Raw genomic sequence first — 10,068 nt, forward strand, 5'->3', positions numbered from 1 at the left:
TTTAGCACATGCATTAACATGGCCAGGCCATGAATAATTTACGCCCGGCTCTACTAAGCTTTTACACTGGGACCCGCTCGCCTCGGAGCTTAAGTAGGTCACGTCTGCTCCGAGGGTCCCCGGGCGTCCCCTCCCCAGCTCGGCCACGTGTGCACTGCCCCGGCTGCTCCCCATGGGGTCCTACTCAAAGGGACGCTCTGGGAGGTGATCTGGGGACACGGAATGTCCCCAAAATATACCCATCACCAGCCAGAGTGAAGCTCTAGGTGCAGAGAAGCTCTGGGTGGGGCAGGAGCTGTTGGCGTCACCAGGGAAAGGGTGCAGGTCCATGGCACCTTTGGTTCTGGGCTGTCTGGGCATGTTGGCCAATGGCCAAGGGACAAATAGAAAAGATGACACTGAGGGTGGAAAAAGTATTGGGGGGAAAAAGGCTGCTTTTGTCATGCTTTTGTTTTCCACTTTACTGGAAACTCCTCCTCTTTTCCTTGTTTTGAAGGTGGGACAAAAGATAAATCTCGGAGCTTTTGGACTCTTTTCTCCTGAACATGCTGTGCACTGCCACGGTGTGTGGTCTGGGCACTGAGGCAAGGAGCACTTTGGGAATAGAAAACCCAGCTGTTGTGATGCTAAAGAGCCTCTCGGCATGGCTGTGCTGGATAAGCTGCTCCCACTGGAGGTGATTAGACACACTCACAGCCAGCCAGGGGCGCCAGATCCAAAACTGCCCCTGTGCAACCAGACAGGTAGGAAGAGGTTCAGATCATCTCACATGAGCATTCATCCAGTGATGAATCACAGGTCACAGGAGCTTCTGTCTTGGGGTCAGTGGCATCCCACAGGGCTGGTGCTCCCACGTCCCACACACCTTTGCTGATGGTTAAGGGTCCCCATGCAGCTCTTGCAGGTGACAATCAGTGCCTTTCACCCATTTCTCCAGGAGATGCGATGAACAACGATGGTAAAGGATCAAACCCCAGCAATTCCCATCTACTGGTCTGTGCCAGCACTGCTGCCACTGTCTCCTTTCCTGTCCATTCTCAGGCCGAAGCCTGTCATGGCTAGAGATCACCTTGAACATCATTGCTGACCTGCCTGCTTATCCACCAGGCAGAGAACAATGGCCACAGCTGTGAGGAAATGTCTCTGAGAGCCCCAGCTCCATCCTGCAGCAGGGTTTAGCAGCTACTGCTCCCTGCTGATTTCTACGAATCGAAGAATCGCTGAATTTTTAAAGCTGGAATGGTCCTCTAATTCCATGGAGTGCATCCATTCCCCAGCACTGCCAGGTCCAACACTAAACAACCATTCCCAAGCACCACGTCTTTGAACAGTTCTAGGGATGGTGACTCCACTACTGCCCTGGGCAGCCCCTTACAATACCCGATCACCAACACTCAACCTGAACCTCCCCTGGAACAACTTGGGCCCGTTTCCTCTCATCCTGTCCCTCGCTCCCTGGAAACAGAACCCAGCTTCCCCACCTGGCTGCCCTTTCCTGTGAGGGAGTTGTGGAGAACCAGAAGGTCCCCCCGAGCCTCCTTTTCTTCAGGCTGAAGCCTCCCAGCTCCCTCAGCTCCCCCTGGTGCTCCGGCCCCTTCCCCAGCTCCATCCCCTTCCCTGGGCATGCTCCAGCCCCTCAATGTCATGTGTTCAAAACTGAACACAGGATCTGAGCTGTGCCAAGAGGCTGCATCTCATGCAGTTGTGCTGGGATTCCCCAGGCAAGTACATGTTGTCCAGCCCCGTGAGGGTGAGGAGCAGGTCTCCTGTGGTCCTATGGTCCTCACCTCACATGTCTGTGGGGCCCCAGCCCATGGCACGTGGCCAGATAAAATGACTGGCCAAGATGTAAAAGGATGGATGATCTTGTTAGCACCTCTGGAAGAGGCAGGTTGGTACAATCAAGCTCAGCCAGGCCTGAAATATCACCAGGAGGGCAGGAGGAGGTAGGGAATGATGGACACCAAGCAAGGAGGAGACAACGTTCTGGCTGCCTCATGATTCTTTATTGCACAGTGACCCCTCTCAGGAGTTTTGCTTGGATATCATCACACTCCCACAGCTCCATAAATACCTCTGCTCTCCCCTGCCAAACATCTACTTGTCGAATTATCCCCCAACCCAGCAACAAGTCTGTAGAGACCTGGAATTGGCATCCTAATCCTCTGTGGAAAGACACAGGTGACAAACAATGGATGCCACAGGGATCATGTAACAAAATACACCCCAAAAAAGAACTGTTAGGGAAAGGTGAGGGGGGACAGGTCACACCCAAAAGGTGATGCATGACATCCCAGAGAGTCTCACCTGGGACTCAAGGTGTTGCTGCCATGGGATCCTGAGGGTTATTAAGGAGGTAACTCCATCGCGATTCAAAAAATACTTGGTCTCGGCTCAGTTCCAGGAACAAAAGCTGCTCTGAGCCAGTCAGGCTTTAACGGCGTTGTTATTTGGGATAGTGTAATGAGAAGTGCACTCCTGGTCTGTGCTGTTAACACATGTGGAGTTTAGCAGGAGAGCCAGGAGGTGGCAGCCGAGACCTGAGCACGGGAGGCTGTAACATCCCTCCAGCAGCTCGGGACCCTGGGGAACCATGCACGCATTCTGTCATGCGCCTTCTCCTCCATGGCATCGGGAGAGCTGAGTTACTTTAAGCAGCTCTATATTAAGTTAATAGAGGAAAACATTTAAATATTTTAATTTTAAATTCTGGCCAGCTACAGCGTTGTTATCAAAAATACACTGAATTTCAGCTGGAACGGGACGGGATGGGGGGCGTTGCTTCATAGTCAAAGCGGGCTGAAGTGGGACTATCACCACTCCAGCCGGTCCTGGCTTGTTCCAGCTGAGCCTGGGAATCCCCTGAGGCTGGAGCTGTCCCTCTTCTGGCGGCCTCTCCCATGCATATCTCCTGCTATTACTCACTGAACTCAAAAAGAAGTGCGATGCCTTCTGTGATGACACAGCCATGACACAGCCATGACACACTCGGCTCTCTGTCACACGGGCCGTGGGAGCCACCCCCGCGGGGCACCGGGCAACCTGTGCATCCCCCTTGGCGAGTGAGCCTGAGACGGGCAGGGGCAGCACGGTCACCCCTCGGTGTGCTGGGACACAGGGCAGGTGGCACTGGGACACACGGCAGGTGGCACTGGGACACCAGCACGCCACCAGCTGCCATGCCTGCAGGGGGAAGAGGCCGCTGTTGCACCTGCAGGTCTCAGCCCAGCGCAAGCAGGGCACCGAGAAGAGCCAGCTGCAGCAACCCCTGGGACAGGGGAACATCAGCTCCTGAGAAAAACCTGGAAGGATCTCCAAATATGTCCAAATGTCCTGCTCTCTTGGTTTGGGGTGCTCAGATCAGGAGAAATGCCAGCTTATCTCCTGGGATGCAGATGGGTTGGAGTCTTTAGAGTGTCCTGCCACGGGAACCCAGAGCTCTGCCATTCCTCCTATTTCCCACGCTCCCCAGGCATGGCAGAGCATGCCTCATCTCCTGGCCTTCATCCACTGGGCTTCTTCAGGTGGGATTCACCTGGTGGGGGCTTCATCCATTGGGCATCACCCCTGTCCTTTGTCCATTTGGCTTCACCTGCTGGGCTTAACTGTGGCTGACACATTCCTTTTATGATCCTCTGGGTGCCAGGAGTGAGTCTGAGCTCCCGAATGCTTCCTGGGTTCCAAGTCTCCGTGCTGCTTTCCCAGGACAGGAGTCCCAGCAGGCAGAGTGGCAGCTTGTGCCAGTGAGTCAAAGGCAGTGGGACAGATGGTTAAAGGCAATTGCTGCCAGAAGCAGCAGTTCCTGCCCGTCACAGCAGGCTGGGCCCACCACGGACGCATTTCCATCACCTCTCTCAGCCCGCTGTCCTCTCACTGTCCTCGGCATTGTGCTCAGGGCTGTGTTGGGTGCTCAGGGCTCTCTGGGTGACAACATGGGACAGATGCAAGGGCTCTTCTCTCTGATGGCAAAGACAGCAAGACCTGCCCAGCCCGGTTGGAATGTGCCCAGGGATCTGTCACTCTTAAGAGTGACAGATGAGCAAGGTTTTGGCAGAAGAGCCTGATCCTTGCAAATTTCTGGGAAAGGCTGTCAACTACTCCCTGTCCACAGCTGAGGAAGCTGGGGGAGCTCAGTCTGGAGCAAAGGAGGCTCGGGGGGGACCTTCTGGCTCTGCACAGCTCCCTCACAGGAGGGGACAGCCGGGTGGGGATCGGGCTCTGCTCCCAGGGAACAGGGACAGGAGGAGAGGAAATGGCCTCAAGCCACACCAGGGCAGGCTTAGACTGGATATTAGGGAAAATGTCTTCATTTGGAGGATGGTCAAGCACAGGAACAGGATGCCCAAGGCAGTAGTGGAGTCACCATCCCTGGAAATGTTCAAGAATGGTGTGGATGTGGCACTTGGGGATATGGTTTAGTGTTGGGGGAACAGTTAGACTGGATCATCTCAGAGGCCTTTTCCAGCCTAAATGATTCTATAATTCTGTGACCCTGTTCCAGCCTTGCCTTTGTGCCCCAAGCACATTAACATGCTGATGAGGATCAAACAAGGTAAAATTTGATTAATTAAATGTCCCATTTGAGGTTGCCCCTCTGGTGTAGCACTTCGATGCAGGCTGGGAATCAGCAAGGAAATATTGTTTTTCCATGGAAGTTGACATTTGTAAGCAGTTGCTCCCATCTTTAGGGGAAATTTTTGGGAACTGGAAATAAATTTTTCTCATGTGGATCAGCCTGGCTGTGCCAGTGTCCTCCTGAAATACAGTAACTGGGTTTGAACAGGGCATTTTGACATGGGCCTACTTCCTTAATATTTACCAAGGAAAGGTTTACCTAGAAATCCAAGGGATCACTGTGCCTGTTGACTTGGTTCCTTTTAAAAAACAAAAAACCAACCAACCAACAAACTCTAAAAAAACAATAACAACAACAAAAAAACCCACAAAAAAAAAAAAGAAAACAAAAACCCAAACCCCCAAAAAACCAAAAAAAAAGCCAATCCTGAAAAATTTGTCCTTGCCACAGATCCAGGAATTCCGGGGTATCTCTTGGGATGATGTGCTGAGTTCCTGTGATGGATTTGGCTTTATTAAACTGACATGGAAAGCTTATATTCAATATATGTAAAAAAAATGTGGTGGTGGAACCTTAAAAACTATGGTAGCATTCAATCAAGGCTAAAAATCCTCTCTTATCATTTGATAGTTTAAAATTATTAATTTTCATTTGTGGTGAAGAGGGTCTGTGTCTGGGGAGCTACTTTGTTGAGAAATGGGAGGAATTCCAGTTGGATGCAAGGGAAAACATTTCCAATGAGAGCAGCAGAATGGGTGGGTATGGAGCAGTGGTGAGGGGGTGTCTCCTCATCCTTGGAGACCTCCAGAATTGCCTCCAACACAAACTTTCCCTGTTTCTTGCAATTTGGGGGACACTGCATGAGACAGGGGTAACTCTGGCTGAACTCAGGCCACCATCAGTAGTCATTTATCACTCACTAAATGAGGATGAACAGATATTTTACTTCTAGCTAGAGGTTTCTACCTAGACTGAAAAATGTCTATTTTAGGGATCAAATATATGACACTGAATTCAGATAATGTTTTCCAGAAGGTTTAAACCTTTCTACAGGGTTTGAGCACTTTTTGGTGTTTCCTTCTCTTCATGCCTGCCCTTTAAAAAAAAGCATTATATGAAACAAAACTGGAAGATAAGAACTTATTTTTAATCTGTTTGTATTCTTACAAACAGACATACAAATCCCAAGCCAGTAAGTACACCCTGGGTTTCTAAAGAAAATATGTTGTGGTGAACAGAAAGGTGATCTCCTAGCAGTGTGTTTGTCTATGGGATCAGAGCAAAGCTGCCCAAGCACGGAAGGTTCTTGAGATAGAAAGTGAAAGAAAATGCTGGTGATGCTCTCAGAAGGTGCTTTGGGGTGAGCACTGCAAAAAAACCCAAAGGTTTTCTCATGTTTTTTCAGTGGAAATAATCAGAACTATGGGCTTTTCCTTTCTGGGCAAAGATTAAGGCATGAGTGTCAGACCTTGCAGCTCCAAGGATGGAGAGGGACTGATCAAAACCAACATCAGGATGAGAAAGGGGGGAGCTGGGCAGAGCTGTTTGAGTAACAAAATCCCTGAGCCACCACATCGAATACTTTGTGCAGTGGACTGTGGAAAATAGTATTTTTGTAGCTACTTCCATTTAATTTCATGTCTCTTCCTCTGAGCATAGCCCTGCATGAACGAGGCATGATGCAAGCAGCATTTTGGGACAGTCCCAGAAGAAAAACCAAATGGTGGAGCACTGCTAGGAATAGTGAGGAACAGCATCTCCAGAGCCTGTAATGAAAGACAGATGCAAGGAGAGGAGACATCTCCTCCCTGAGACAAAGGAGCAGAGATGGACACCTTCCCTTGCAGAAGCTGTTCCACAAAGCCATCCCAGAAAGAGCAGAGGATTTGTCTGGGGTGAACCAGCTCCATGTCACCCCAGCAATCCCTGTGGGGCTCGAGTCGTGCCCAGTAACAGATCTCAAGGGTTGGCACTCCTTGGAAATGCCAGCTGGTGTCAAGAAAGCACTTGACAGTCTTTGTTTTGTACTTAGAGAGACGTGCCTTGAGGTGCCCTGACTTGTCCACAGAAACCCCACTGCTGCTCAAAGCAGAGCCTTTGGGTAAACAGGGGCAAACCCAGCCTGCTCAGTGCAAGTTCTGGGGCTAGAGACATGCTCATGTCCAGAGAGTGCTCCTAGGTACACCTTCCTTACCTCCCACTCCCATGGATTTTGGACTGATTTACATATCCCTTCTCTCCATCACTTGCATCCCACTCTTTCATTCCTTTTCTAGATCTCCTGCTACAGTGATGTTTCTGGTCACTATTAAAAGGTGTAAATTCATGGGGGAAGCTGGTCAGCTGGTTTAGATAACTTTGAAAATACTCCTCTAGGGAAGAGCAAACACAGGCTTTACACCAGCCCTGATGCTTATGGAACTGAGGCCGTTAGGAGCAAAGCTTGAGCCAAATGCCTTGTTCTGCTGATTTGAACCAAGCAGATCATTGAAACTCAGTTAGAAGGGATCCAGTCCAACTCCTTGCCATGCACAGGGCAACCCAAGAATCCCTCCATGCATCTGAGGGTGTTGTCCAAATGCTTCTGGTAATATTCCACAACGAGTGAGCCTGAGGAACTGTGACAGTGCTTGGCTCTCATGGAGGCTGGAGATGAAGTTTCTGGGGGAATTCTGGCAGTCTCTTGAATGAAAAGTGTCTGTAACATCACTAAAATTGTACTTCAAAGAGAAGGGGATCAGAGCAGGCAGGTGGGGGCACAGCAACACCACTAAGAGAACAGTGCTGGTGCATGGACATGGGAGCGTGGGATTTGTCTGCTCTTGGGCTGACAATGTCAGAGCAAGGAAGGAAGCAGTATGTGAGGCTTTCAAATCAATTACCAAGAAGATCTTGCTGATTGTAAAGCAGTTTTAAAATGACAGATACCTGGGAGAAGAGAGAAGGTCTGTTTGTGGGCACACAGAGCAGGAGTTAGTCACAAAGCAGAGATTCAATGGGTTATGACCCTGACTCTGAACTCCACCAAACTCCTGGGTGATTCTTGCAGTCCTGACATGGCCTACCAGTCTCCAGCATGACTCACACAGCTACAGGATTTACCAGGAAAGCACACACAGAAACTTGGGCAGACACATTGTCCCAGTGTCAGCTACCACCACCCATCCCAGATCCACCCGTGCTATTCAGACAAAGCTCATTTGCAGAAGTTTGATTGTAGCTCTGTATTTCTGGGGGAACACACAGTGCAGAGGAGCTGGCAGCCACTGTGCTCCTGTCCCACCTCAGGCTTGGGGACAGGGTGCTTGTCAAGCCACCCCTCTCAGGAAGGGGGAACACACGCACCTTCATGCTCTTAAAAATCTGGCAGTGGGTCCTTAAATGTTTGTTTCACAAGGACATGCCAAATGATTTCCTGAGTGGTGTCTCCCTGGGACAGTTGTGTTAAATATTAATTGATGGGATGATATGAGGTGTCACGCCCTATCAGCAGGCAGAACTGAGAGGAGGGGCAGACAAGGAAGTCAGGGCTGAGGATGGCTTGTGTAGAAATCACAAATCTGAGTATGCAAATAACTCCATGTTTAGTAAATACCCAACTGACAGAGTCATGGCATTTACAGAAGAGTAAAGGAAGGAGCAGAGGCACGTACATGAGGGGGTGGATGAAAGCCTTGACACAGAACAATAATGCAAAAACTTGCAATCAGCAGCCGCAAAGGCTCTCAGGGCCTTCTTCTCCCACTGGATTATTTGATTATTATTTCAGAATCTACTTGTTCCCCTTGGAGCTCTTCCATAGGATTACTAAACTTGATCCTAATTTAGGTTGGGTGGTAGATCACTACCTTACTCAGCCCTGCTACTCAAGGGCCCTTTGGTTCAGAGGGGGGATAAGATTGTCACAGGATGGTGGCTTTTCAGCTGAGGTACAGTTATCAAAGTTTGTACTGTAATAACTGACTTCTTTTCCCAACTATGTCAAAAGTGATGGTAGATCTTGAACAGGCACCTTAGAATTTTCTGTGTCAGTTTGGGAGAAAACACTTTGATCTAGTTGGTCAGAAATAAAATTGTGGTGCTGGAATGTGGAAGAAGCCCCGGAGCCATCCTGTAGAGGGTAGAACACCTCCTGGGCAAACACAAAAATCCTTTAGAAGGTAACCAAGGGAAGGAGAATAGGAGCATCTGCCTCCAATGTGAATCCTGCTTGATCTGTGCATGGAGATGGAGACTTCATGCAGACAGAGAGATTTAGCCCAGGCTACAGAGTTCACCCCTTTGGTTGCATTTTGAACCAGGCAGAGGCTCACCCTGACATCTGAACTTACAGCAGCCACTCCACACAAGGACATCGTCACCCCGAGGCTGCCCCAGCTGTGGCACTGCTGAAGGATCACTGCAGGGAGCCCTGGGTTCCAAGCATTGTCCTCCCCTTCTGTGGGGACCAGTGGGTGTGTGACCTGCAGTGCTGCTCTCCCCCAAGACATGAGGATGCATCTCTCTGAGGTCATGCCCCATCCTCCTCCTCACTGAGTTAGTTCTGGGGTGCTTCATCATTTGCACACAGAAAATACACACTGAGTTTGACTGCTGCAAGTGAACTGTGTTATTTTCATGTCAACAAAGCACCCACCCCCTCACCCAGCGAGGCCACAATGATCACAGACTGAACAGGCACATGTTTGGCTGAGTTAATGTGAAGTTCAATGGCTCTGGTAGGAAGGATTGTCGTGCGAGGTCACACCATGGCTGTGACATAATCCCTGGGCACTGCTCTCACGTGTCTGGAGGAACGCAAGCAGCCGCCTCGCCAGTGAAAGCCGGACACCCACACATGTAGGTGAAAGAGAAATTAATTAGGACCAAGTCCTAAGGGTGTTTTGTCTTTGGGTGGCAGTCAAAAGGGTTTGTTGGGCAATGCCAATGGCAAACAAAGAGAAATGGACCACGGCAAGGTCTTCAGAACATCTTTTGATGGACATCTTGGAGGATTTGTAGTGGCTGGTGAAGATCTCGTGGTCCTGAAGAAGAGTAGGCCCAGCAGGCACAGGCAGCAAATTCTGGCAGAGAAAACATGGAAGTGTGAAGGGAATCTGATTCAGAAAGGAAGTGGGAAAGAGAAGGGAAAGAAAAGGAAGGCAAAGTGCTGACAGTCATGGCAGGGAGGAGCAGAAGAGCTGAAGGAACCAGTTTTCCTGCCCCAACAAAAAGTCACTTTTTGCCCAAAGGCTGGCAAGCAGCTGACGTGAGAACCCAAAGGACCTGTATCATAGCAAGAGCCCTGAGCTCCCAGTGAAGCTCCCAGTCCATGCCTCCAATCTTTTCAGATTTAGGGAGTGCAGGCATCAGGCTGCACTGTGCTGGTGGAGCTGCAGGATTTCACAGTGAATCCCACAGATAATTTGAGTGGCAAGTCAAGTCTGGAGGCAAATACACCCTAAAAAGGAAAGGCACAAACAGGTGCCTTGAGAAAACAAGCAGATCCAGGA

This window comes from Cyanistes caeruleus, chromosome 13, assembly GCF_971803275.1.
Source record: "Cyanistes caeruleus chromosome 13, bCyaCae1.hap1.1, whole genome shotgun sequence".
Lineage (NCBI taxonomy): Eukaryota > Metazoa > Chordata > Aves > Passeriformes > Paridae > Cyanistes > Cyanistes caeruleus.